The sequence below is a fragment of the Falco punctatus genome, assembly GCF_963210335.1.
Source record: "Falco punctatus genome assembly, chromosome: 2".
Taxonomy (NCBI): domain Eukaryota; kingdom Metazoa; phylum Chordata; class Aves; order Falconiformes; family Falconidae; genus Falco; species Falco punctatus.
The window spans coordinates 67,900,669-67,927,208 of record NC_137581.1 but is presented as its reverse complement, the minus strand read 5'-3'; positions in this window follow the sequence as shown (position 1 = coordinate 67,927,208).

The window sequence follows — 26,540 nt, the reverse complement described above, 5'->3', positions numbered from 1 at the left end:
GGCCATTGCGTACCTCACTTTTGCAGATGGGCTGAAATGACAGGGAACATAGGGAGTTTTCTGATGGAGTCTTCATGCTTTGCCAGTGAATACTTATGGCACAAGCATTGTGGCAACTTCAAGTCAGCAGAAATCCAGCAGATTTTCTGGAGGCAGTTTTACCAAACTTCACTCCTTTTTTTCAGGACTCGACAAGTGTTTCTCACATGCCCTTTCTAATCTAAGGAAGTCCATTACCTATTCCAGACCTGAAAACTGGTGTGCATAAATCTGTAGATCTGAGTGCTTCTGCTTTAATTCTGTCCATTCCAGACAGCTTACAAACCAGTTGCCTTTTCCCTGGCTTCTTCAGAAATATGGAATAAAAATGTTGACATCAGCTGTCAGGCTTAGAGTGCACACGGTTTCTCAATTCCCAAATAATCTTCCATATCTAAAGTTCATTTACAATTTCACTTGCATGTTTAATCAACACTGTCTTTGATAACCGTTCAGATAGACTCAGGAAAGTATCTTCCCATGTTTCCCCTTTCTCTTCAATACTCACAGAGTTCATTTAGGAAACTACCTCTTTAGGCTGTTGTGGTTTAACCCCGGCCAGCAACCCAGACCCACGCAGCCGCTCACTCACTCCCCCTCACCCAGAGGGATGGGGAGGAGAATCAGAAAGGAATGTAAAACTCAGAGGTTCAGATAAGAACCATTTAATAATGTAAACATAATAAAAGGAAATAATAATAATAATAATAATAATAATAATAATAATAATAATAATAATAATATGTTATAATGGAAAGGTGAGGGAAAGGATAAAATCCAAAGGAAAAGTGAGAAAGGAAAACAAGTGATGCACAGTGCAACTGCTCACCACCTGCTGACCAATGCCCAGCCAGTCCTCGAGCAATGATCCGCAGGCCCCAGCTAACCCCGCCCCAGTTTGTATACCAAGCATGACAGCCCATGGTATGGAATACCTCTTTGGCTGGTTCAAGTCACCTGCCCTGGCTGTGTCCCCTCCCAATGTCCCGTGCCCCTCCAGCCCTCTCGCTGGCAGGGCCCAGGAAACTAAAAAGTCCTTGACTTAGTACAAACACTACCCAGCAACAACTGAAAACATCAATGTGCTATCTACATTGTTCTCACACCAAATCCAAAACACAGCACTGTGCCAGCCACTAACAAGAAAGTTAACTCCATCCCAGCCAAAACCAGGACAGCTATTATATTTTAGCTTTTCTTTCCTTTGTGTATTCCATTTTTGAGATACTTCCCATCATGTTACAACTCAATTGTTTTCTACAGCTCAATTTTTCATTGAGCATTTTTCTCCAAGAAACCTTTAGCTTCCAAGCTTAATCAACATTGTTCTATCTTTCACTTTCTGTTTTATAAAATATGACAGAACGCTGTTTCCTTTTTTATTTTTTTGTGGTTGTCCTGTATCTCTACTTATAGATGCAGAATTGTCTTCATTTTCTACTAACTTTGCTAGATGCCATCTCTTAGCTAAGTGATAGATACCTGGAAATATTAAGAGAATCTCAGAAGAAAACCTTACTGCAGGTCAGCAAGAAACTTGGCAGGGGAAGGAGGGGGCAGTATGGAGGAAGGAGAGAAATACAATTCTAAGATTATAGCTGATACTAGGCATAATTTTTACAACTGGCCAATACATTGAATTATTAATTCCATACAAAACCACTTAGAAAACAACATAGTGCATCAAAAACAGATGGCAAAATAGAGTATATTCTGGTTTACCTCTTGATTTGCCAAACCGTGGCATTCCCACTAAAAGTGAACTAGCGTTTGGCAACTTGCCTGGTTTTCAACATATGATGTCTAACTGGTGCTATGGGGACCTGAACTTTCACTGTAGACATGACGGATTAACAGCAACTTTGGTAGCACCAGTGGTAGACCAGTCTGTGAATCAGAGAGGTTTTTTACATCATTTTGCCTCAGACCTCATTTTCCTTTCTTTAAATATTTCAGACAAAACTACTCAGTATCCAACGAGTCCAGGGAGATAATCTTGTTTTGTACACATTGAAAAAATTCTGGCATTCTTTCCTTTGAAGTGCTCCAAGTCTTCTGTGCCTGAAAGCAAAGGCATGAAATTTAAAAGGATGCATAGCATTGATATATATCCAAACCCACTCTAATATGGACAAGTGAGGAACTTCTGGGAAAACATTTTCAACAGAGGTTTCACAGAATTACAGAATCATGTAGGTTGAAAGGGTCTTCAAGAGGTGTCTAGTCCAACCTTCTGCTCATAACAAGGTCAACACTGAATTCAGAATTCAGTTTACTCAGGTTCGTCCCATCAGATCTTGAAAACCTCCAATGATAGATTCCACTCTGGAATCTCTGGGCAACCTACTCTAGTGTTTCATTTTCTTCACAGTTAAAGTTTTTCCTAATATCTTATATATAGAACTTCCCACATTCCAGTTAAGTCAGTTAAGTTCTCTTGCCATGCACCTCAGTAATAAACTTAGCTCTGCCATCTTAATAGCCTACTCATGGTGTTGAAAGGCAGTTATGGGGTCCCCCTACAGCCATCCCTTAGTTGCCACAGACAGACCTTATGGGGAATGTGCTCTAGCCCCTGGATTACGTTTACTTATGTCTTTCTTGCACTGGGTTCCCAAAACTGAGCACGGTATCTGGATGTGGCCAAGTAAAGGAGAAAAATCACTTCTCTCAGCATATCATTAACATAGTTAATATAGAGTTGTAGAACAGCCTCAGAAGATCATCTGGTCAAACCTTTCATCTTGCTAATATAGCCCAAGATGCTGTTAGCTTTCATGACTACTAGGGCACACTGCTGGATCATGTTTAGCTTCCTTCCCCCAAGATCCTTCTCAGCCAAGCTGATCCCCCAACAGTCAGTCCCTAACCTCCTGCAGGGAGTCCGTCCATCCCCCTGATGGAGCAGGATGGAGAACAGGGAGCCTTGCTCTCCTTTTTTCTACTCAGGACTTCTTGCTGGCATGGAGAAGGCAGCCACCATATTATAATGTGGAGAGAACAAAAGAAGGACTGGGAGGTGAAAATAAAAATTCTGCCTCGTAGCCTAAGAGCTCTCTAGGAGCACAGATAAATCTAGTATAATTTGAAGCCAGAGAAGAGGTCACTGAGACCTCTTTGTCATAGGAGTCGTTAGAAGGTTGGAATTATGGTCTGATGAAGATTATATTGAGAGTTACAACGAGATTGTTGGTTTGGATCACAGCAAACTAAATTCTGGTGAGAAAGAGGAAGACTTGTGACCAAATGAGTAGATCAGACCTTATTAAGAAAGGCAAGGAGCAGATACATCATAACAAGGTGAAGAGGAACAGACTAGGAAAAGAAACTGGGATGGGTATTTAGGAAGCAGGTAGGAAGCCCTTAACCTTACAGGGAGTCAGGCAATTGGCATTGCCAGTAAAGCCAGTGCAGAAAAGGAGTAAAAATACATCAGATGGGAATCTTTGTGGGTAGAATGGAGATCAGGAAGTCTGAGGATCTAAAGCCCAACTCCAAACTGTGAGATGACACTTACTGTGAACAGTGAATTTCAACCTGGATCAACAAAGGATTTCACTACAATGTGTGAAAACGGAGCTGGGTTAAAGGACCACCTGTGGGGAAGACATTGAACTGAGAAGGCTGTGGCAGCTTGGAAGATGTAGAGAGAGGGCATCAAGGTTTGGGAAAATGGCAGCTGACATCTGTAAACATAAATAATATGTGAATATATAATCACATGCAAATCATTATGCATATTTAAAAAGTAAATTTTTTGCAAATCTTTTTCTGAGTTTTCAGTTATAGCTTTTAGTTGTGTATAATAATATGATTAGAGTCACTTTTTTTACTCGCATTGTACCATATACTCTTGCAAGCAGATTAGTTTAAATTCCAAATAAAACTAAGAGTAGTCTATTTCTCTACCTTAGTTTTATCGACAAATAATGCAACATCGGCAGAGCTCTCTGAAGGAAAGTCAAAATCTCAGAAGCTGTTCAGGTTTTGGTCTTCACCTTCTTAAAACTGAGATTAGTTTTTCTCCCTTTCAGTTCCTTCCAGCTGGAATTAGGAGTCAGAATCTCTGGCTTCTTGAATAGCAAAATTTGTTGAGACCATTCACTAAAGTTACTATCTTATGCACGTGAGTAATGCAGCTTCTGTAAGTTGAACATGATATTATCTCTGGAAAAACTATGCATAAGCTTTATCTTCAAAGATATTGCTGAATTTAACTTATGCATATCTTTGCACTCAAGTTTGAGTTGATAACCTGTCAAGCTGATCTAAGCTGTTTGTGTTTTCCTGTGCTCTTCTTCATAATGGGAAGTATATTTTGCTAACCACACATTGGTGAAATGAGTATTGAGTTTATTAGCACCATCCAGTTCCTCAAAAGGAGGGAAATAGAGAAAACAAAAGACTGAGAGAGGAAGCAAGAGAAAATAAGGGAGGAAGGGAAGGGAGAGGAGGGGAAGGGGAAGGGAAGGGAAGGGAAGGGAAGGGAAGGGAAGGGAAGGGAAGGGAAGGGAAGGGAAGGGAAGGGAAGGGAAGGGAAGGGAAGGGAAGGGAAGGGAAGGGAAGGGAAGGGAAGGGAAGGGAAGGGAAGGGAAGGGAAGGGAAGGGAAGGGAAGGGAAGGGAAGGGAAGGGAAGGGAAGGGAGAAATACAAAATATGATCATAAACCTATAAAATTGTGTGGGCACTTAGAAGATTACAAAGAGCATTGAAATATAACAGCAAAATAAAGAATAAGTGCACAACCATAATTTAGCTTTCCTTGAAGACATAATCAGTCTGGATGTTAAGAAGTCAAGTTATTAATTCTAAACTGTCATATTTCTTTTTTTAGATGTCATTTGCTGGTTCAAAACATGAACTTGCTATCATCCTATCAACATTCTATATACTCCTGTTAAAAGTATACCACTTTGACACCTTGTAGAAGGTGTAATTTGGCTACTTCATGCTCCAAATTTCCTCTGACTGGTTCTGGCTACTTGACTGGGCTCCTCTCTAGTGATTCAACATCACCATGGGGATCCCGAGAGGCATGACCAGGATCATCAATGGAGGGAACCAGGATGAATCCTGGAATATGTAGTTCAGGCAGAGACTGCCGTATAGAGAAGATTGGAAGCCTGAAGCACTGACCTGTCACTCTCATGAGGCCACATGTCAGTATTTCCACATAGACATATTTTCTTTCTCAGCTGAAGTATTTTGGGGTTGATTTTTTTCATCAAAATGTCAACATTTGACACATATAATGTCAATTTTCCAGCCATTCTACAGTAAATTGCACCCAATACAAATGTATGTGTATCTCCTCTATTTTTCCATACTAGCTGTTTTTTTCAATAAGAAATTATGGAAAAAAGTGAAGATGTGTCAGAATCTATAGGCTCTAATAGTGGGATTCATCAGACGAAATACAAAAATCTATAACTGAGACATCTACATCTGAGGTTGTCACCCTGGATTCTTTTCATAATCAATGGAGAGAAATAGGCACTTTTAGGGTGCGATTCATCTCATCCTGAAGCAGATGGCTAAAATAGGTCAGCTGAATCATGTTTTAAAGGCACCTATTTCTCTCCATTGGCAGTACAGGGAATCTATGGTGACAACTTAAGACACTGACAGCTCAAGTTAAATAAAATTGCTTATACCTTAAGAGTCCATAAAACTGTTGTGCACAAACTTGTATTTTTGCACCATAATTTCACCTGTTCGTTTCCAAAGATGCAATGACTTTTTCTTTTCTTCTTTCTCACTGTTACACCAATCTTTTTACCTTCATTTTTTTCCAACCTACATGGTATTGTGCATCCTTTTTCTATTCCCCTCATCACCATAAAATCAGGCTTTAAAACAGTAATTTTCAGCCAATATCTGAGATAAATGCATGCCTTATCACCAAAACTGTGTGATTCTACAGTGCTGCCTACTTTTCTTGCTAATGTCACCACTAGTCTTTTGAAATACAACTCACATAACCAAATTATACCAATTGTCTGATATAGGAGGCCAGGATCAGGCAAAAGATATTCCAGTGTTCTTTCCCGACATGGAATACACAACATCTTTTCACAAAGGATGTCAGTTAACATAATAAAATTTTTCCAGCAATCTTTCTATCTTTGGATGCCACAAATTAGAAAACTGTTCTCTTTGTCACCTTTGCTCACATACGAAGCAAGGATTTTTCAGTAATTGGCTGTGGCTTGGGACAGAAGACTGCAAAATATACATATTAATGTTAGTAGGTGGAGCAGTGAACACAACCTTTCTGCATTTTTCCATGCCTCAGTCCTAGAAGTACATGCCAGCAACACTGATATCTCTTTTGAGCTCTTCTAGAAATTAAGCATGAATGAAAGTCTAAACAGTGGTTGCAGATCTTTGTGCCTGTTCCATTAATTTCTCCAACATGGAGTATTGCTTGAGCAGAATTCTGAAGGAAAGCAAAGAGCAATAAATCTGGCTTCCCTCTGGGTAAACCCTCCAAAAGGATATAAAAGAGTGAGGGATGGGGTATGAATTTCACTTCAATGCACCAGTAATCTGGTAGGGCTAAATCTGAGTGGAGGATTCAGATTAACGTCCAGCTACATACCGCAGGTTTTCAAATTTTCATAGTGTAAAAAGCAAAAAGGAACTCTTAGATCATCTAATCTGCTTTCTTCTCGATCACAGGCACTTATCTTTCACACAGTTATCCCTACCTTGAGCCAAATAGTTTCTCTGCAGCTAAAGTATATCTTCCTGAGAGGCATCTAATCTTGAGTTGAAGATCTCAGGAGATGGAAAATCCACCACTTCCCTCTATAATGGGTTCTGATAGCTAATAGCTATCAGCATTAAAAGTGTGTGCCTTATTTCCAATTTGAATTCATCTGGCTTCAGGCTCCAGCCTTTGGCTCTTATTATGCCTTTCTCCACTAGATTACAGAGTCCTTTCATATCCATTATTTTCTGCCTGAGAAGGTATATATGCCATAAGCAAGTCACCTCTCAATCTTCTGCCTCATAAACGAAAGATCCAACTCTTTAAATCTCTCACCAGAAGTATTTTTCCATTTTAAAAACATTTCTGCATTTTCTCTCTACCCTCTCCAGTAGCTCCACTGTGTCTTTCTGAAAATGTGGACTGCCAAGTTGATACCATACTCCCAACATTGTCCTCCCCAAGTTATATCGGGAAGATCAGCTTTCCAGTTCCCTCAGTGACCGTTCAGTAATCATGTTGAGTTTTTGCTGTATTATCCCATTCTGAGCTACTGTTTAGTTGCTTGTCTGTTATGAATCCTCCATATTTTTAACTCACTGCTTTGTTACTCAGTTCTATGGTTTTCATCCTCGTTTCTAGGACAGTAATTTAGGATTGAGCTGTATTAAAGCATCTTATTTCTAATAACCTAGTTTACTAAACAACCTGTTCCATCTCACAGTGTTCTCTTTGTTATTTACCACTGATTTATCCAGAAATGCTTCCAGGAGTAATTTCATGCTAACTTCTGGACTGTTAATAAAAAAAACTTGCAATCATTCTACTGGTACCATTTCTTGTGGAATCAGAGGAGAAATATCCCATGTCAGTTTGCATTATTTTGCATAAGAGTAACAGCAGGCGAAGGGGTCTGACAAGTAACATTGTCTGCTTGCCTCCTATGGCATTCCTTGTATGTCAGGACTTGTTCAAAATTATCATCAATGTACCGAACATTTCTCCAGCTGCTTTTAGGAATTCTTAAATGCTGGTTATCCAGTTCTGCTGATTTCAGAATGCTAATCATTAGGGTTTGTTGTTTAACACCCTCTTTGATTACTAATGGGGAATCCTCTTCATTATGTGATACAAGTATGGCTGAATGTTTTTTCACCTTGGAATTGTTAATTCACCTAAAGACATAAGTTTTGATGGGTCTAAAAGTATTCAAGCATCTGGAATGAACTGGATCAACCGTTGTAACGCAAACAGTTATGGCAGGATTTAAATGTCATGCCAAAACCAGAGAGGAGCTCTGATTTCTTACACTTTTACATCCATATATCAGTCACCCATGAAGAGGGAAAAGAAAGCTCAAATCTCTGCATTTTTGACTGGGAATAAGAAATGGCTTAAGCACTGAGATACAGGAATTCTGGGCTGAACATCTTTTTTTGAAGTTACACCACCTTTTCTAAGTACCTACATACATATTGGGCTACTGAGAACAAATGTAAATGGACATTAAAGTGTTCTTTTTCTAGATTCTGAAATAAAAAAAAAAAAAAAAAAAAAACAAAACAGTTTGGATTTACCTGAGATAAAGTTGTATTGCTTTGATTGCCAAACAACAAAAAATTGATTATTCATACAACACACACAAAAATATATCAATATATCATCTTTCTTTTTCAGATTTAAAACAGAAATATTTATTAAGAAGTCTGCTCTTTCAATATCATAGTGAGCGGTTTTACCACCTCAGCTTTCTGAAAGTTCTGCAGTAAATGTGGATTATTTTGTTTGTGTCAAAGTTAAAAATGCCATCCTTTTTATAGCTCTGTTTAGCATACATTTTTGCTTCGTTCCTCCAGCTGCTTATATTAATTTTCTGTGCTTTGTATGTTTTACTGGGATATACATAGCTTAGATTTGTATTATATTTGTTAATGCAAAGTCTTTCATTACTCATGTCATTTTGGATGCTCCATCTACTTTTCAACCAAAGACAGTACTTGTCCCACCCATGAGATGGAGCCCACTCTGTCTGTGCAACTTCTTGGCCTAAAACAATGAGTTCCCCAACGTGCCAGTGCTCCACAGCATCAAAATCTGCATTGTCAAATGTGTTGTGCAATCAAGGGTTCAACAACAGTGTTTTCTGTCTTCTGCTCTTGCTTTCAGGGTCAGCAAGATTTCTCAGCAGATCATGTTTATTGCCTTCTTCAGAACTGTGGCACTATTCTGTCATCGGCTTTTTCATTTTATTCCAGTGAATACAGCATTATTATAAAGATTTGCTGAAGGGGTTCATGAAGCTTCTCAGTCTTGGTATTGTTAACTTGTGGCCTGCTCTTCAGCAGAATAACTGAAAAAAGTCCACAGCTGATCTGAGGCAATACACAGCAGTGCTCCTAGCTTGTGTCCATACTGTTAATTAGCAGAGGAACTAACCTCCTCCCCAAAGTCCAATGGCACCAGTTGTTGAGGTCTTAGGACTTTTCCTTTTCTGGGCAGATTTGTCTTTGCGTCACCTTCAGACATATTCTGCCAACAGCTGAGCAGTGTAAACCTTCAACATGAAGTTTTCAGGGCCACAAAACCCCATCCACTCCCTGCCTAACAATTAGCGTGCACATTCACAATTCATTAAGGCCAGCAAAAACACCTAGAAGCTTACTATTTATTTGGATACCTAATCTCCTTTTTTACAGGGCGTTAATTTAGATAACTCAAAATTCAGACTCTAAATGCTTCTGCTGAACCAGCTGAACCAATATTATTTGGTCACCTACAGCTTAGACTCTCTGACACCCCCTTTGCCCAGGGTCAGGCATTTCTCTAAATGTCATGGCTGAGCTCCATCACTTCAGTGGAAGGAGAAGCCTTTACATAGAGAAACCTGATGGGATGAAACTTCGGGTTACCCTTAAAATGGGAGTCTTCCAGCTGATCCCCAAAGGCACAGAGATCTGAGCCACTGCCTTAACTGCTGAACTGCACTCACAGGGTAGGAGCAAGCATCCCCCATAGCTGATGAATCTGGGAGCCCAGCTGAAGCAAGGAGTCAGCTTCACCACCCAGCACTGGCTGCTGGATATTTCCTTAGCTACCTGAGAGCCACCCAGGCTAGACGTCTGAAGCTAAAGAATGTGAATTATTTCCATGCAGTGAAAAAAAACATACCAAAACAACAAAAAAAAAACCAAACAAACAAAACCCCAAACAAACAAGAAAAAGACAACTAACATGCCGTTCAACAGACCTTTTATCCTGGAATGGCTGCACGCTCGGAGACTGACAGCTTCCTCTGAATCATGCTGTACTACAGCCCCAGATGGAAAAGTGGAATAGATAATATTGACAATCAGTGCCTATTCAAACGCCCATTTTAGCTGAAATACTGCAGGTATCGAAGAACAATATTTAGGATACAAGTTCTCACCTTTCTCTATTGTTATGCAATGTAATAGCCAGAAATGTATATACTTCTTAACTAAATAAAACAGTTATATACCCCCTTGCTTCTTATGACATGTACCACAAAAAGCTACTTGGTGTAGTCCAGCACTGTTAGGGAAATGAAAGGAGCACTTATTCCTTCACATTAGTTAACGTGTCAAAAGCTTTTTATCTCACAGATATTAAATGGTAAGAACAGTGTGTTTCAACTTCTAAATTGTCATACATCAAAGATTTTGGAGGACTTCTTTTTTAAATTGACAGTTGTCATTTAATATACAGTATGATCCAAAGCATATTATTTCTGAATGTTACCAGGGAGATTTCACTGGCTTTTGTGACATTTCCAGTCTTTGGTATAATTGGCTAACAGCTTTTTTAACCTAATGTCTTTTAAGAAATAGTGTACCTGGTGGTCTGGGGGTATCACATCTTCTGTTTTCTCTTTTCTTTGTTGTCCAAAAATGTTACCGTAATGATAAAAAGTGACATTATTTTAAAAGATAAGAAACACCAAAATTATTTTCTGTCTGACCTTTACAGTTACCAGAACAAGCAGCTTCTGTTAGCAAAATAGTTCAAGCTTTTTATTACAAAGGATATTTGGCAGCATTCCATAAACAAAAAAATACATGTAGTTCTTGTCAGGGGAAGTCATTAAGCCTTCTCTCCTTATGCCAGGCTAACATTTTAAGAAAAATAAAATTCTGGGTAGTTTAAGATGGAGGAGGAAGTTGACTGTGAGGGGCAGGGATATTTCACATAATGCTTTTTATGAATGTACTAATGTAGTTTTATGTCTTTGACTGCACCACATTGAAGCAAATACAGTGGGTTTACCCAAGAGTTCAAGGAGATTTTGGTGACCTTCATTCTGAAGCTGCACATTTATCCATTCAGAATTTTCTTCACCTCAGTCTCTTGTGTTATCAGTATGATGCTCCCTCTTTAGGGTAGGCTGGGGGGTAAGACAGATAAATGACTGAACGGCTCAATATGGCTAAATCGCTCTATTTACAATTTTTAAAATAATTATGGCTACTCCTTAGCCTTTACTGTTATTCCAGGTAAAGTCCTACAAATCAATTGTTAGCACCACTCCATACATCTCATTGTTGATTTTACAGGTTACTGCAGAACTTTAGAGGTGGAAGTGCCCGAGATTTCAAAGACATATCCAGCACAGATCCTTTTAACTGCTGCTGTTGTTGCTCTGGTTCTTCAGCCCAAAGGAGGATGATATATGTCTTGTTTTCAGCTCACATGACAAAGGTATGACATTGTTGTCACTGATTCATAAGAAAAACTGTATGAGTCAAATTACAATAGCAACAAAAGTTAGAACAAAGCCCTCTTTCTTGCTGAAACAGTTTGCTGGTTTGCTGTCTTTTGCTCAGCTGGTGGTACTATACATAACCTGCAATTGGATGAAGCACATTCTAGATGCATGAAAGAAAAACTACTGTTTAAAAACATAAGATTCTTTTAGGAAAATAATTGGAGGCAGCTATAGCCGTTAACTCTGGAATACATAATTCTTCCCATGATTCTTAATATAAAGTGAATGCTGTTGCATGCCACAGTATTAAAGAATATGAGTTAAATATCTTCCTGCTTCAAAGATGCGTGGCCTAAAACCTGAAAATTTACAGTATATGCAAATGATCATAAAGGGCTGACTTTACTGACCATTTCTTTGTGTTTGGGGGATGGATTTCTGCATGGCATAATATTTCCACTTGCATTGGTTTCCTGGCATGAAAATGTTTATTGCACTCATTAGCTAAGAGGATGTCGGCACTGGTCCAATGAACACAGATCTGCCTTCTGATTTCAGCCATTAAATTGCAATGGGATTCATAGGCTTAACATTGTGGGTGTGAGAATAATAAAATGGAACTCCATCTTTAGCCCAGTTACCATGGATGCAGTTAAAGGTCATAGTGGCAGCTGCTAACTAGTTGCCTTTTTAGCTGTATTTCCCCTCCTGCTATGTGTTTTTGTGTACCTTAGTTTCTGTAGGTCTGCCTTAGAGCAATTCCACTTCCTTAACTTGGCATATGGGTGTCTTCCTCAATATGATGGGTACATTCCCATAAATATGGTTGCTCTGGGCATCCCTTTATTGAATTATTTGTGTTTTAATGGAAAATGAATGTAAAGACCCTAGCAAAAGACAGAACTGCAGCCTGTTCAGCATCCCGTATTATTTCTATTTTCTGCACTCTGCTTCACATTCCTAACTGGGAGCGGGGGGGGGGGGGGGGGAGAAAAGAGAAGAGAAAAAAAAAAAAAAAAAAGAAAAGAAAAAAGCCCTATATATAGTGAATTCCCATCTCCATTTAAACTCATAATGGGTTCAGGCACTGAAGCATTCACAATGTGGAACATCAACTAGTACTTCTCCATTCGGCCCAAAGTCCTAGGAGTTAATTCCCTTTACTGCATGAAGTGTAAGAGTAATTACCGCTGATCAGCCCTATTTCTCAGCATTCTGTCCTGCTTTGAGAGGCACCCTGTTTATTGATGCACCGCCACATCAACACAGTGCTTTCATTCAGGCAAGCTGCTTAATCGAAAGGGTTTGGACAATGCAGGATTTTCAAAGAGAAGAAGTGGAAAAAAATTAAAAGTAGCCAAGTAAAATAAAGTGAATGGTAAAGAAACCTGAAAGCTCCACAAAATATTTCCTTATGTCAACACTTCATTTCAATAGATTTTAAAACTCCTGTTCATTTCCAAAAGAAGGTACTGTGAGTCTTTTCTGTGGTGGCTCAACTGCATGATCACGTCGTTTTTGAAGATTTTTAAGAGCACAGTGCTGGAAGCCCTCCTTGAGGAACATTTATTGGTTTTTGTTCTGTTTATATATAGTCTATGATTGTGTCAACCTTTCTGAAACACAATACAAAGAAACTTTTTTTAAATTTTTTGCCTCTCTGTTTTAAAGATACATTTATATAACTTGTCATTTCATGAAAATAAATTAAGTACTATATAAGCCAAATGTTTCAGTTCCGCACAAGGGTGGCTTCTGGTTCTATTTGGCAGGATGCCACTTTATTCATTTTTATTTCAAACACAATGTGAAACTTTTAATTTTAATATAGTATATAAGTACGCTGGCTATAAAGCCTACACTGTGACTAATTCATGCTCCTCCTCTCCTTGAACTTCTGCAAATTTTAGAGGGTGGCAGAAAGTTATACTGAATTAATTTCAACCTAAATACTATTGGGCTTTGTGCGTTTGTTAGAGAGAGAAGAGAGATTTATTTGGGCTGGTATTTTTATGTAGAACTGAGTGTTTTCCTTGACTAAGTTTCTTTTGGGCACTGTTCTTATAGGTCTGTGGCTACCCAGCCCATAGTGAATAACTTTTTAGTTGAGTCTGTTTTGCTTGGAGAAGTGGAATAGGTTGCCACATGGAAGAGGAAACAAACAGGTAATGACAAACACAAGTGTAAACAAACCAGTTGTCTAACTGTTTGCTGAGATTCCTTTAATGACAGCACTCCCCTTGTGGCATTGCTTCATTAAAAAATAATGTTTCATAAGTTGTTCAGCAGTGGTGTTGAAAATACCGGAATAAGACTGCTACGAATATTACAGTGTCCCATTTTACAGTTTCCTCTGCCATACTTTTAATCAGAGAATTTCTTCTTGTGCCTTGTTTACTGTTGATATTTTCTGGCTGATTGGATAGGAATGACATTTTGACAATTTACTGTAGCAGTAAGCACTGTACAAACAAAAGGTGCTGATGAAAACTCAGAACCCATTATTATGTAAATTATGGCTGACTAACACAGATTCCATCTCCCAGTCACCATCATCGAGACCAGTTTTACTCAATGATAATAATTTTCATGATTGCAGTCTTCAGAGAGATCAGAAATATGCTTTAGCTGTTGCATTTATCTACTGCGGGTACTTGACCCTTAATTAAATTCTGAAACTTTTTTATATAGTAAAGTAAAATACAGCTGACACTTCTATTCGAACAAAGAGCATCAAACATAGATCTACCAAATAAGATAAAGGTATTTCAGACTTACCTTGTTGTAAACCTAGTAAACACAAAGACTACAATATCCTTTGGAAAAGAGTTTAAAGTTTAAAATGCGGAAGAAAAAAAAAAAAAAACATGCTGTTGGGCAAATAAAATGTTGCACTCCAGTGCTGTGTCTGCTGAATGCTAGGCTTGCTCTGCAGAATGGTCTTGAACTTTATATTAAAATATGCATGACAGGAAAAAAAAAAAAAAAAACACGAATGAGCTTTGAGTATATAGATGATGTTTGTCTGCTCCCATATATTATTGCGGTAATAAGTGCAAAAAGATTAGAAAATAAAATAATAGGTTATTTAAAGTTCCCCACTAACTTTTATAAGACAGTACTCTCAAATCTTGAAAACTGCTTTGTAAAACTATTACTCCTACAAACAGATTAGAATTAACTCAGAGTGCTGCACTACTGAGCTAGTGTTTGCTGCTAACACATACAAAAATTACTAAACATCACACAACAGGTCAGTCAACTTGGTTTATATTTATATATATACATATATGTTCCAAAAACAAAACTGGGGAAAAGGGATACACTGTAGAGAAAAAGAGAGTGGGGCTTTTAATCTAATATTTTCATTTTTTAAGACAACTCTGTAAGCTTTTAGTACTTCTTTCCCCTCTCCCCACACCCCCCACACCCACCTCCCTACACCCAGTTTTCCCCTCTTCTCCCCCCTCTCTCAACAGTTTTTCAAATGGGAAAATGGCCATTCCAGGTAAGCAGTAACAGTCAAGCTTAAAAAGAGGTAAGGTATTAGAAAACTGGAGATTCAGTATTTCTTTAGACATAGTACTTTGCTAAACTGTCAGTTCATAGAGCCAATGAGCTAAGAAAAGTAATTACTTAAGTGGATTTCATGAAGAGTAGAAAGATGATTGTGCCACATTAAATAGCAATTGTATCCTTAATGATGTGTTGGACTATAATACAAACATCCTTCTGCCATTATATGCACTACAATATACCTTTCTAATTACTCCGGTGGCTTCCTCTTCCTTTATTAAGATGCTATGCTTTCAGAGACTATGTAAGCATATATGAGCTTTTTTTTTTTATAACTACATTGAGTGCAGCTGCATGGTCATTGATAAATTGGTTATAAATTACTGACACGTATATGAATGGAATCATTGTTTTATTCCTTTTCTTTCCTTCATGAAATACAATTTTTCTTAGAAGAGATATAATGAAATGCGATAAAATTATTTCTCCAGGTTTTTCTGGTGTTTCTAGATATGTAAGCAGTATAGTAATATAATTATTAAGGCAGATTCAAGACAACATGGCAAACTTAAGAAACAAAGCTAGAACTGGATAGATAGATCAGTATTATTCATTTCAGTGACTTCTTTCTTATAGCCTGTGAACCCTTGGGGATTCTTGGGCTTCCTGTCAGTGGATACCTAAAAAAGCTGTTTTATCATCTGCAAGCTTAAATACATTACATGGGTATTCCTCTCCACTAAAAATATTTTCAGATTGTCTGCAAATTCAAAAAGGTTGAAAACCACTTTTCCATTTCATTGCTTATACTCTGTCCCTTAGAGATGGAAACCCTACACTCCTTAGCACTGCTTTCTATAAATCAGTATGCTTTCTATGATTTCTAGAGTTACTTTTGTGCACTATCTGACCACTCATTAGACTTGGCTTCCTAACATTCTCTCAGCAGGTTTATGCTTGGACCCAGTTAAAGTTTGCACACATTAATAGCCCCGTTGAAGAAAGAGGAAACTTCTTTCACGTGGAAATTCTTCCAAAAGTATAAAGGGATTGAAGAACTGGGTGGAGGGGAGAATCATAATATTGGAGAATTCCGGATTCTCTGTCAGAGCTTCACTTAACTCTTACAGTAGAAATTTTCATGCAAAAAGAAACTTGAATAAATAAGTGAACAAAAGAAAACCTGCAAAGTATTCTTCTCCTCTTTTGTCCCTTAGTAGAGATAAACTCTTTTAATTCATACTCATGTTCTTCTGCTACTTATTAATGTCAGTAATAGCAATAATTCTACGAACAGTCCACTCCACTTTTATGCACATTGCACTGCCGTCCCAAATTGGGTAGTCAAAGTCACGCTTTGGGAATTTTATCAGTAAAATCAATACAATATTGTCAAAGGTCCTTACCACTGTTGGGTGACCTGAATTTAGCTTAGACCAAAGAGAACAATATTCTTGTTTTAAAAATCAGGTTTGACACTTTTGAAATATGGCAATAATAGGAAAAATATGTCACAGTATGACCAAACCATTTTGTAGTTCTCATCAATATTATATTCCTTTTGTGAAAAACTAGCACACGTTATACAGCTAGTTTCACATCTGACTGTTCACATATTGTCAAACTAAGAAGCAACAATGTCCACAATTTAAAATAAATTTCATCTATAAAATTCATCTGTAATTAACATAATCAATTTCCTACAAGCAAAAACAACGTATATATTTTCTCTTTAGTCCCAAATTCTTACTGGTACAGTAAGAGCTCTGTGTTTGGATAGTGTGGTAGGCAGAAATATGGGAATCTTTATAAACTCCTTGCTACACTGCTTGGTTAGCTAAATTCAAGATTAGTAAATGGTCCCTGGAAAGTAAACAGAGTAGCTCCCCTGTAACTGCATTTGAAGGGTATATACATAGACATATATTCTTCCGCAATCAGTCATAAGAAGCCTGAGCCAAAAAAAAAAAAAAAAAAAAAGCGTTGCCTGGTAAAACTGCAGCTAAGTGAAATTTTTGCACTGGAGTGAGCATGTAGCAACTGAGAATAATTTGTCATTCTTACCTGTACTCCTTGTCGTCTTCAGACTACCCATTACTCAGTATTCTCCAGAATCGGGCCCACCATGAGGTAAAAAATTCTGTTGCTCCTTTTTCTGGGAGAGAGGGATGTGCAGATCTTCTGCTTTGTTCTGAAGGTTAGCACATGCCTATTTGGATTTGTTTAAATTCAAGCAAATAATATCTTCAAAACTAAAATTAATTGTTGAAAACGTGTTGCTTATGGAATTTTCCACTGTTTTAAGGAAATAAATACTACTGGGGAAGGAAGAAAAATGTGACACTGGACAAAGATGATTACATATAATGATTCAGGCACACTTTGTAACTTGTAATTTTCACATCATATCACAGATTTGTGCCTGATGGAGAGAATGGTGAGTCAGTCTCTCTTTAAGTTTGGGAAAAACTACTTTTTCCCAAATTAATAGCTCATATATGTGAAACATATAAGTCACATCTGGGACTTTGAGAATTCTGTTCAGTAGGAAACCTCAGCTGTGTCTAGGCACCTGCACGAAAATTTTCAGTCTTAGGATGCCTTGTTCTTGAGTGCTCAGATTCTGCTGGGGTCTTGGTTTTAAACAGGCTGTCTAATATTCTGTGTTGCCGGAAGCTCTTGTACCTAGAAATGCTTCTGTGCGAGAAAAAAATAATTACTCTACTTTCTTTTCCTACTGGGTTAAAGAACTGGCTTTGGCTTCCAGGTGCTTTGCTTACTATGGGTTATCTCTGGATAACCCAAAATGTGCTAAAGAAAAGGTTTACCTCAGGTGCTTCCAGTGACCGGCATCCAATTTGCTCTAGAACAGCATAAATGAGACTGACATGGAGAAATAATTTCCTGAAACTAATCTCTCCACTGTTGCTTGTTAAAAAGCAGATTGCTTACTGTGGTGGCAGTGAAGGCTGGAGGTAGGGATGTAGTTCCTGCATGCTCAGTGCCTGCCTTCTTGAGTGCCACAGCAATTTCTGCTCACTCCCATCATCTCAGAAGTTGATCATACCTGCTGGGAGGCAGTGCTGGTTTTGCAAGGACCCAGGGTAGCTCTGTGGTATAGACAACTTTCTTGATATCTAAAGGTTCTACATAAACCCGATCATGGGAGCCAGCCTTGATAGCTAAGAAGCAGAATACCTTAGTGTAAGTGATGTATTTTTTTTTTTTTTCTGTTCAGCTTTCTGATCAAAGACCTTGGAAGCACCATACTTATTACCAGTCAGTTTTGGCAACAGCTCTGCCACAAGACAGGGGAACACAAGCCGACTTACCTAAGGTCAGATGGCAAGGCACTCTGGAGGCAGGAAGAGTGCCTAGGTCTGAAATCTGTGTCTGAAGCACAAGTGCACTCATCTCCATCTGAAAGACAGAGTAGTATGACAGTCTGTAAAAGGTTTATGGTTAGGTTGGAATATATCTTTGCAAAATTCATTCTTGAAGTATGCTTGCTGGTTAGGTGGTGCACATCTGAGATGGTGTGCAGGTCTACCTGGCCACACAGAGAGATGACTACAAATGAGCACCCATCTGAAAAGTGGCCCTGTTGAACCCCTTTGCTTACAAGCAAACCGGTGTATTTTGTGTTGCTGTGCTTCGGTGTATGTAGCACTGGGTTGTGTAGATTGCTCACAGGTGAAATGGTGCAGAGCTGCAGCCTCACGTGTCCCAGCAGTGCGTGAGCTTTAGAAAGTAATAGAAGTATGAAACTGGATTTGTAGCAAGACTTTTCGCCTCAGTTGTAACCAAAGTATCAGGAAGTTGATTCTTTTGGCCCTCTAAAGGGTGTTGTTGCCTATTGCACGCCATTGCCTGCTCCTCGGTGTGGGTCCTGAAGGTGCTGTGGAGGTTTTGCATTCCATCTTCGAGTGAGCTGGACTTATGAACTGGAACTAAGATCAGAACTGGCAGCTAGGCTCATGCCAGATTGAAGTTTTATTTATTTGACCATTTCATCGCAAGGTAGACACTGCGTCTGTGGTTTATATCTTTAAAATCAAATAAACTATTTATATATGGTGAAGAACTGTGAAACACATAGACCTTATTCACTAATATTTTTATGGTTTCTTTACACTTGACAAGTAAAGAATTTGTGAAAGTGTTTATTGTACCTAAATCCCACAGATTTCTTGGGTATTTTTTAAATCAAGAAAAGGTACAATCTAGATTAGTAACACAAACTTAGCTCCCATTTTTCCCTAACATGCAGCATGAACCATTCTGAGTGAATTTTTAATACATATTTTTAATGGAATACATTTGATGAAAACTTCAGAAAATACCACCGACTTGTATCTATTTAACATTTTCATGTTATTAAATGAGGATACCTCATGTGAATTTCAGGTCAGAGTGGAAATATAAATTAGCTACTGTTTTCCTTCCTGTCCCGATAATATTGTTTTGTTTACATCACCATGGAAAGCTTTATGCAAATTTTCTTGCCACACCACATCCATTATACCTTAAAGAGAAAACAGTCTAATAAAAATTTTCAAAACAGCTATTACTTGCAGAAAAGGAAACTCAAAGGTCTGCCGTCTTTCAAAGTGTCATTGCTACTAACTCGAGCTTCATAGAGGAAGAAATCAGAACTGTTCTTTCACAGAGACAAATTACTGTGAGTTTCAGATGAAGCCAGCAAAGCCATGGAGAGGCTGTGGTTTGCAAGCCAGGTCTCGCCTGATATTTTGGTCCTGTGGACCAGGGGCTCCTGGATGTTTTTGCTGCTCCTGCTGACAGTTTGTGAGGTTGCTCCTGCACACACCTTTACAGCTGCAACTCCTTCTGCACGTGTTGCAGGACATGTGGAAGGTCATTAGTGGTTTCATTCTGCATTACTGTCATCCTAAAGTACAATCTTGCCGTGCACTTTGCACTATGAGGGCTAGGAAACCAGTATCTTTCGTAGTAATGACTTCCAGTTTACAGCCTTCATTTGTTATATTTCCTCAATAGCTGTTGTGTTGAGATTAACTGCATAAATGGTCTGCAGCTGGCTGTTATGAATTAAGGGAGTTTAATCAAAGTATTTCTAATGTACAGCATAATGATAATACATGGGGGAAGTACTATTTAAGAGATAATGATGGCTTCAGAAGATCACTGTTGTAATGTTTAGTGCATATGCCTTCAGCATTGAATTTGTTGTTGTTCTGAATATGCTTAATGGATCAGTGAAAAGCTGCCTAATGTGGGATTGTTTGATGGGGCTGACAGAGCTGGAATTAGCCCATTGCTGTTTACTGCATACAGCCATTAAGATTAATTGCTGCCAGATAATTTTGACTGTTTTTATCTTCGGGAAAAAGTGTCACTAATGGGTTTATAAATTGGTTCACTATTACTAATAGTAAGGCCAGTGTAACAGGAGAGGATGTCAGCAGCTAATTCTAAAGATAAAGGTAAAAAGTATAAAGTACTGTATGACTTGCTAGTTTTAAAGGATAATGTTATCTAATAACAGACAGACTGATATATGATGCTCATTAATGCTATTTCCCGGGCTTTGGGTTGAACCTAATAGATGCTAATAAAGTCTTATTTGATGTACCATTAAAAAACTCAATCTGTTTTCTGCATTAATGCACAATGTTGTTTATCACATTTTCAGTGACTAAAACCCAAACCCTCAATCTGTTACGTAACTAAACAGTATAAGGCTAGTTATACCTATTTTTGTCTTTGTTTAGAGACAGAAAAATTTATAGGGCAACCACATTTCTGTATATACTGTACACAGTTTGCATCACTCAGCTTCCTGTCAGCAATGACAATACTTCAGGTTTCATTTTAATATATCCTCTTTTATATATATCGTCACTGGTAAATTCTGCAAAGCACTCCCTCCAAGAGATAAATTAATTGGTTTGCAAATGTTAGAAAATAGTGGTGGGATGTGGGCAAAAGATTATCCAAGGAGGACGAATCCACATTAGAGGTTAATAGTCTGGTACACCACATAGACATGCATGTGCAGTGCCTCTAATTTGCTGTGTATTAAAATGAAAGTTATTTGTGCACTGAGTCTCAAATATATCCTTTGTATCTAAGGGCATTGACAAGGGAGTGGGAAGAACATGCACTAAATAGATAGAAACACAGACAAGGAATGCTTAATGAAGAGGGGAAAACCAATAACTCATGAGTAGTGAAGTTGTTCTCTTCTCAAGTAGAGATAGTGTAAATTATGAAGTGATTCCTTTCTGAAGTCGAAAGAGCATTTATATTTTTCATGACCAATTTTTATATTGTGCTGAGAACATCTTGAAATATTTTTAGGGGCTCTGGATAGAAAACAGTTCTTGTCTAAAAAAAAAAGGCAATCTCAAACAACACCAGAAAAAGCTCTTTGCGTTATTTTTTCCTTTCAGAATGCTAGCATGTGAAGACCTCTGAGAAGTGAAGAAGAAAAAAATACAGGGTAGTAAGATCTGTTCTGCTGTATTTGCTGTTTCCATAATAGTATTCCAGGCGGCTTTCTTGTTTCTTTGCCATTAAGGACATAAGCCCTTTATTCTGGTTCGGACCCGTTCCCCATGCATCCACTTTCAACTTCCATCTTTTTGCCATACTTATATCATCTGCCTGCATAACTAAGTAATGCATAGGGAAGTGGCTACAATCTAGATATTCTTCCCTTTATTTATGTATCTGAACCTTGTACAATGCTGCCTGGACCTAATCCATTCAGGTTTTTTCATTATGTCCAGATCCTGATTTCCTTCTTTCTCATATCCCCCACCATTGGCTGCATTATCCATATCTAATCAATCATTTTCCAATTAAACTTTTGTCTGTACGCAGATCTAGCACTGTTTTGACTTAAATCGATTTAAAATCAGTTTCATTAATTCACTACAAACTCTACGTAGACACATTAATGTTGGGTTGCAAGCAGCTTATTTTGGTTTACTTTTAACTCAATAGAAGTTAAACCAAGCTCTGTCAGGCTTATATTGATTTAAAAGAGCTGACACAACCTATTTCACTGTTTTAACTACATTGATTCTAAATCCCCTTCTTAGTTAAACCAATGCAATTTGCACATAGGCGGTCCCAAGTTTTGTTCCCAAAAAGTGTAGTCAACCTTTCCATGCACAGCCTTGCACAGATGCCCATTAGTCTCTCCTTTCTATTGTTAATGATTCTAAATAACGTCTTGAGGCAAGCCTTGATTAGGTTGTTAACCAAGCTGTCTGTGACAGGCAATTTAGGATGATAGCTTATACGAAAATTATTCCAGAATAATGTATAGGGTTCTGGGTTGTTTTAATGCAAAGTAGCTGTACTGGAATAGTTCCAGGTAGAGAGACTCTGAAGGAGACTTGGGTGTTCTTGTGCCAGCCTGGACAGAACAGGGCACCCTTGCCTGCTCCAGGAAGGACTGCATACCCTGTGTTCGATCAGCCAGCCCAGAAACCTTGGGCACCCTAGATCATCTCAAAAAGCACAAAACATCTGTCTTTACTTACCTCAATCCTTTCCTCTCATTTTGAAATAAGAATGATTTTTTAGGTAATCTGCCTCCAAAGCAAATGATCAGGCAACTTTTTACTCTAAGAGGGTGGGAGGGAAGGGAGAGAAGGAAAGAAAGAAAGAAAGAAAGAGACAAGGAAGGAGAGGAGAGGGAAAAGGCAAGAAAAAGGCAAGGCGAGGGAGGGGGATCTTGGGACGTTTTAGGCAGAACTGAAATACAGGTAAGCAAGACACATCCCCCAGTGGGATCCTATTTACTAAGCAGGATCCTTCCAGTCCTTTGCCTTGCAGGTGCACCTGTTTTGGGTTATGCCATACGTGCAATGGCTTGCTTCCTTATCTGCTGTCTGGTACAAATGCAGGAACAGCATGTTAATCCTGAACATTCTTTTCCAAATCAAGCACAGATTTTGGACTGCTTAACCTAAAAACAACAGTCACTGAAGATACACAGGGGTTTCTAAACTGGTATCTGTTGGGTAAAACAAAATGACATTTTGCAGAATGCAGAGCCTGATCTTCAATGCAGTAAGGGCAACCTAATAGAGAAAGGATTTCACTAATTTTACACAGTAGCACCAGTGCCAAAGTTTGCCAAAGTTGAGCAGTCAAGAGGAAAATACATTTACATTGCAATGCAGTATAAATGTGATCTGATGCGTTTTTCCTGAAAAACTTGACCAGTCTTTCAGGAAGGAGGGCTATCACAGTATATGTTCATTCACAAAATTGCAATGAGCATGTAAGCTTTCTGAAATTCCCGAGCATGCAGCTGCTTGTGGCTGTGAGTGAGGGGCATCTGTCTCCCTGGAGCAATCCAGGTTTCCACCTTGCAGTCCTGGAGACTGACTCAGTGTAGCTACTCAAAATCCCTAGATAAAGGTACCGGACAGTTATGAAATTACTCTAAGTGCTATTCTTTTCCTCCATATATGCTTTGTGATGTATGAAGTGAGGACAACAGGTGCTTTCCCAACTTTTCTTTTCCCTTCATACTGTAATTCCACATACTTGCCCAGAGAAAGCCCATCCCCAGTGACTCCTGGAGCAAGAAGTAGCAGTATTGCAGAGCACAGCCATATCTACACAGGTCTTAGGACACTGTTCATTTTCCTGCTCCTTTGCCCCAAGTCCCACGTCTGTGACCCTTACAAAATTAATGTAACAGAGAACAGGACTCTACATCAGGTCTGCATTGTGCTCCAGGGAGCAGGACCTGGTTGACACTGTGAGGCACCTCCAGGAGAGTAGCCTTTCTCAGTAGCCAGTTCAAAGCAGAAACTTCGCTCAGGTGCTTTACAGGACTGTCTTTCCCTTTCTATTGATTAGACAGGAAGCCTTATGAGACTAACCTCCTACCTCAGGCACTTCATTTAAGTATCTAAATTTAGACACTGTGAAGAGTCTTATAATTTTCTTTCAGAAAGATTTTTTGTTTGGTTTTCTTCTTTTAGGTTGAAATTCAGCCCTGTGCAGCACCCCAGTTCAGGTCAGAATACCATTCTAGTTCTTTGCAAACTGATTCAAAGACCTCATTCCAAAATAGTGCAAGCCCCACAAAAAGCCCCATGAAGTCCTGTCGAGGTTTAGCCATCCAGCAAGATTACTACCTTGGAAAAAATCTGGACCTACAAGGATGCATAGTGTTTGGTTTGACCCGTTGGGCAGGCATGAATTTGATCACACAGTCCTGTGTCTCACTTCAACCTCGTCAAGAACTGTGGTCCTGAAAAGAAAATCCTATGGGAAATTGGTACTTTAGTTGAGAGGAAAAAGAATCTAGTCAGGCCTCCAAAAATTATAATGTGTTACATTAATTGCTTCTTTTCACTTGTCACCTTCTTGATTTGAGCTATTACAGCTCATATGTTTGAACTTTCCTCTGCAGTCCAGACCATTTGGAATGTCTTTTTTTTTTTTTTTTCCCTTAATAAAAACAGTGATTATCAGGTAATAATTACTTTTGAAGCTAAGGCACTAAAAATACTGATTGTTGCAAAGTGCATGTTTTAATCACCAGTCTTGGCAACATCATAAAGTGTCTGTCCTTTCAAGACTAGTTTTCATGTATCTGTTTGGAGTAATTTCTCAAATGAAACTAATTATTTTTTTTTAATGTATACACAGACTTGTGCAGGTTAGGAAGAAAAGCAGGGATGAAGCCAGGCCATGGATAAGTGCTGGGAAAGTGTTGAGTGATAGATCATTTAGCCATTGTATTTATCAACGTCAAAAAATCTTTGTCTGACTCATGAAATGTTATTTTATCACCACACAAGGATATGTGAAGTGCTTTTTACAGTTGAACTATGAATGTAATAGATTGCAAAACTTTCTCTCCCTAAATTCACACTTGAAAATGATGTGCTGAAGTTTTCAAATTGACCTAATTAAGAATATTAGGAACAAATGTAGGTACTTAATACAGCAAATGAAATAGGTTAGAATTAAAAAAAAAATCAAGTCATGGATATATTATCCTGAAATTAAACTATTTAACATGGAAGATTCTCTCAGCTTCAGACAGTTTCAGGCCAATTCTTCCCAGACTGCAGCTATTACCACAAAAAATTACATAAGTTGCCTTTTTTCTGCAAATCACTGAAGCCCGACTGGTGCTCCATTATTAACATCAGAGCTGTCAGCATCTCAGGGAGGCAAGAGAAGAAAGCAAAGCATTCCTACCAGCAGCAACAAAATCACGCTTGCACTTAGAGAAATCTTCCTTCAATCCTCTTTACACCAAGCCGAGAACTACTTAAAGTACAGTACACTGAGGGTGGGATTCATTTCACTTTCACTATCTCTAAGTTCGAAGTCTCTGTTAGATGTCTATAAGTTAAAGTCAGCTTGACTCTGTCTCTAGACAATGAAGAGAGATAGGCACCTCCAGAGGGTGATTCATCCCATCCGAAGACAGGTATCGAAGAAAGATGGAAGGAATCGCCCTTTGGAGATGCCTATCTCTCTCCAGTGACTACAAAGGGAGTCTGTGGTGAGTGGCTTAAACTTGACAGCTAAAGTTATGTGAGATGAAATCTAATCCAAGGATAACACAGGAGGAGCTTTACTCTCCTGTACTGCAGAGGAGGTTATTAGCGATGGATATTGGAAGCATTCTACATTAAAAATGCACAAATTGCATCACGCTTATTAGCTGGCATGAATTAACTTGATTATGCATGTGACTACACTGCTATGTCACAGGCATCAGAGCCTCCATTAAAAAGTGGGAAGGGCAAGTTCAGTAAGGGACATAGTTCCAGAAGTGTGTCACACTCAGCTGGGACCTTGACCAGCTTCTGAATGCTCCTGTTTCTCTCAGCACTAACTGTTTAACAACTGACTTACAGTAATGACAGCCCTGGGCACCATTTTTCCATCCAAGTGCCATTTGCCTCAGCTGAGATCCTAACAGCAGGATAGTCAACTTGCATTTCACAGGAAGTGCAACTGTATTATAGCAGCACTAAGAGTCAGAATATATTACTTTCAAGTGATTTGCATTAACTTTCCAACCCATCAAAGCATTCTTCATTTTAGTTTAGGATCTGAAAACAGGCAAAAAATATCTTCCCCTAGAAACTGTAGTAGTCTCCATGGCACCAAGTGCCTGGCTTTCTCACTGCTTGAGACTAACCCTGTCTAGAGCAGGTGGGGGCCTGTGGAGTAATAGCTCTTGGCCCTGGCTTTCTTCTAGGCTTCATACAATGTCTTCATGACCCTAAAGCTTCTCTTTATTTCAGTTCAAAGTGCCTGACATCAGAGAGGATTGTGCTGGAGCCAACAAGGCTGGTGTGTTACACCATGAAAGTGACCACACACGGCACTCCATAGGGTTTGGCATGATGGGGTTGTCTGAGGGAGCGAAGCCTGTTGGAAAACATGACTGGAAACAAGAAGTAATGGGAAAATCAGCCCAACAGAGGATCAAAATACCAATGTCTGAACTTGTTCCTGTCCTTTCTTAAGATAGCAGTGTTGGTATACTCAAATGGACCTTATCTGGAC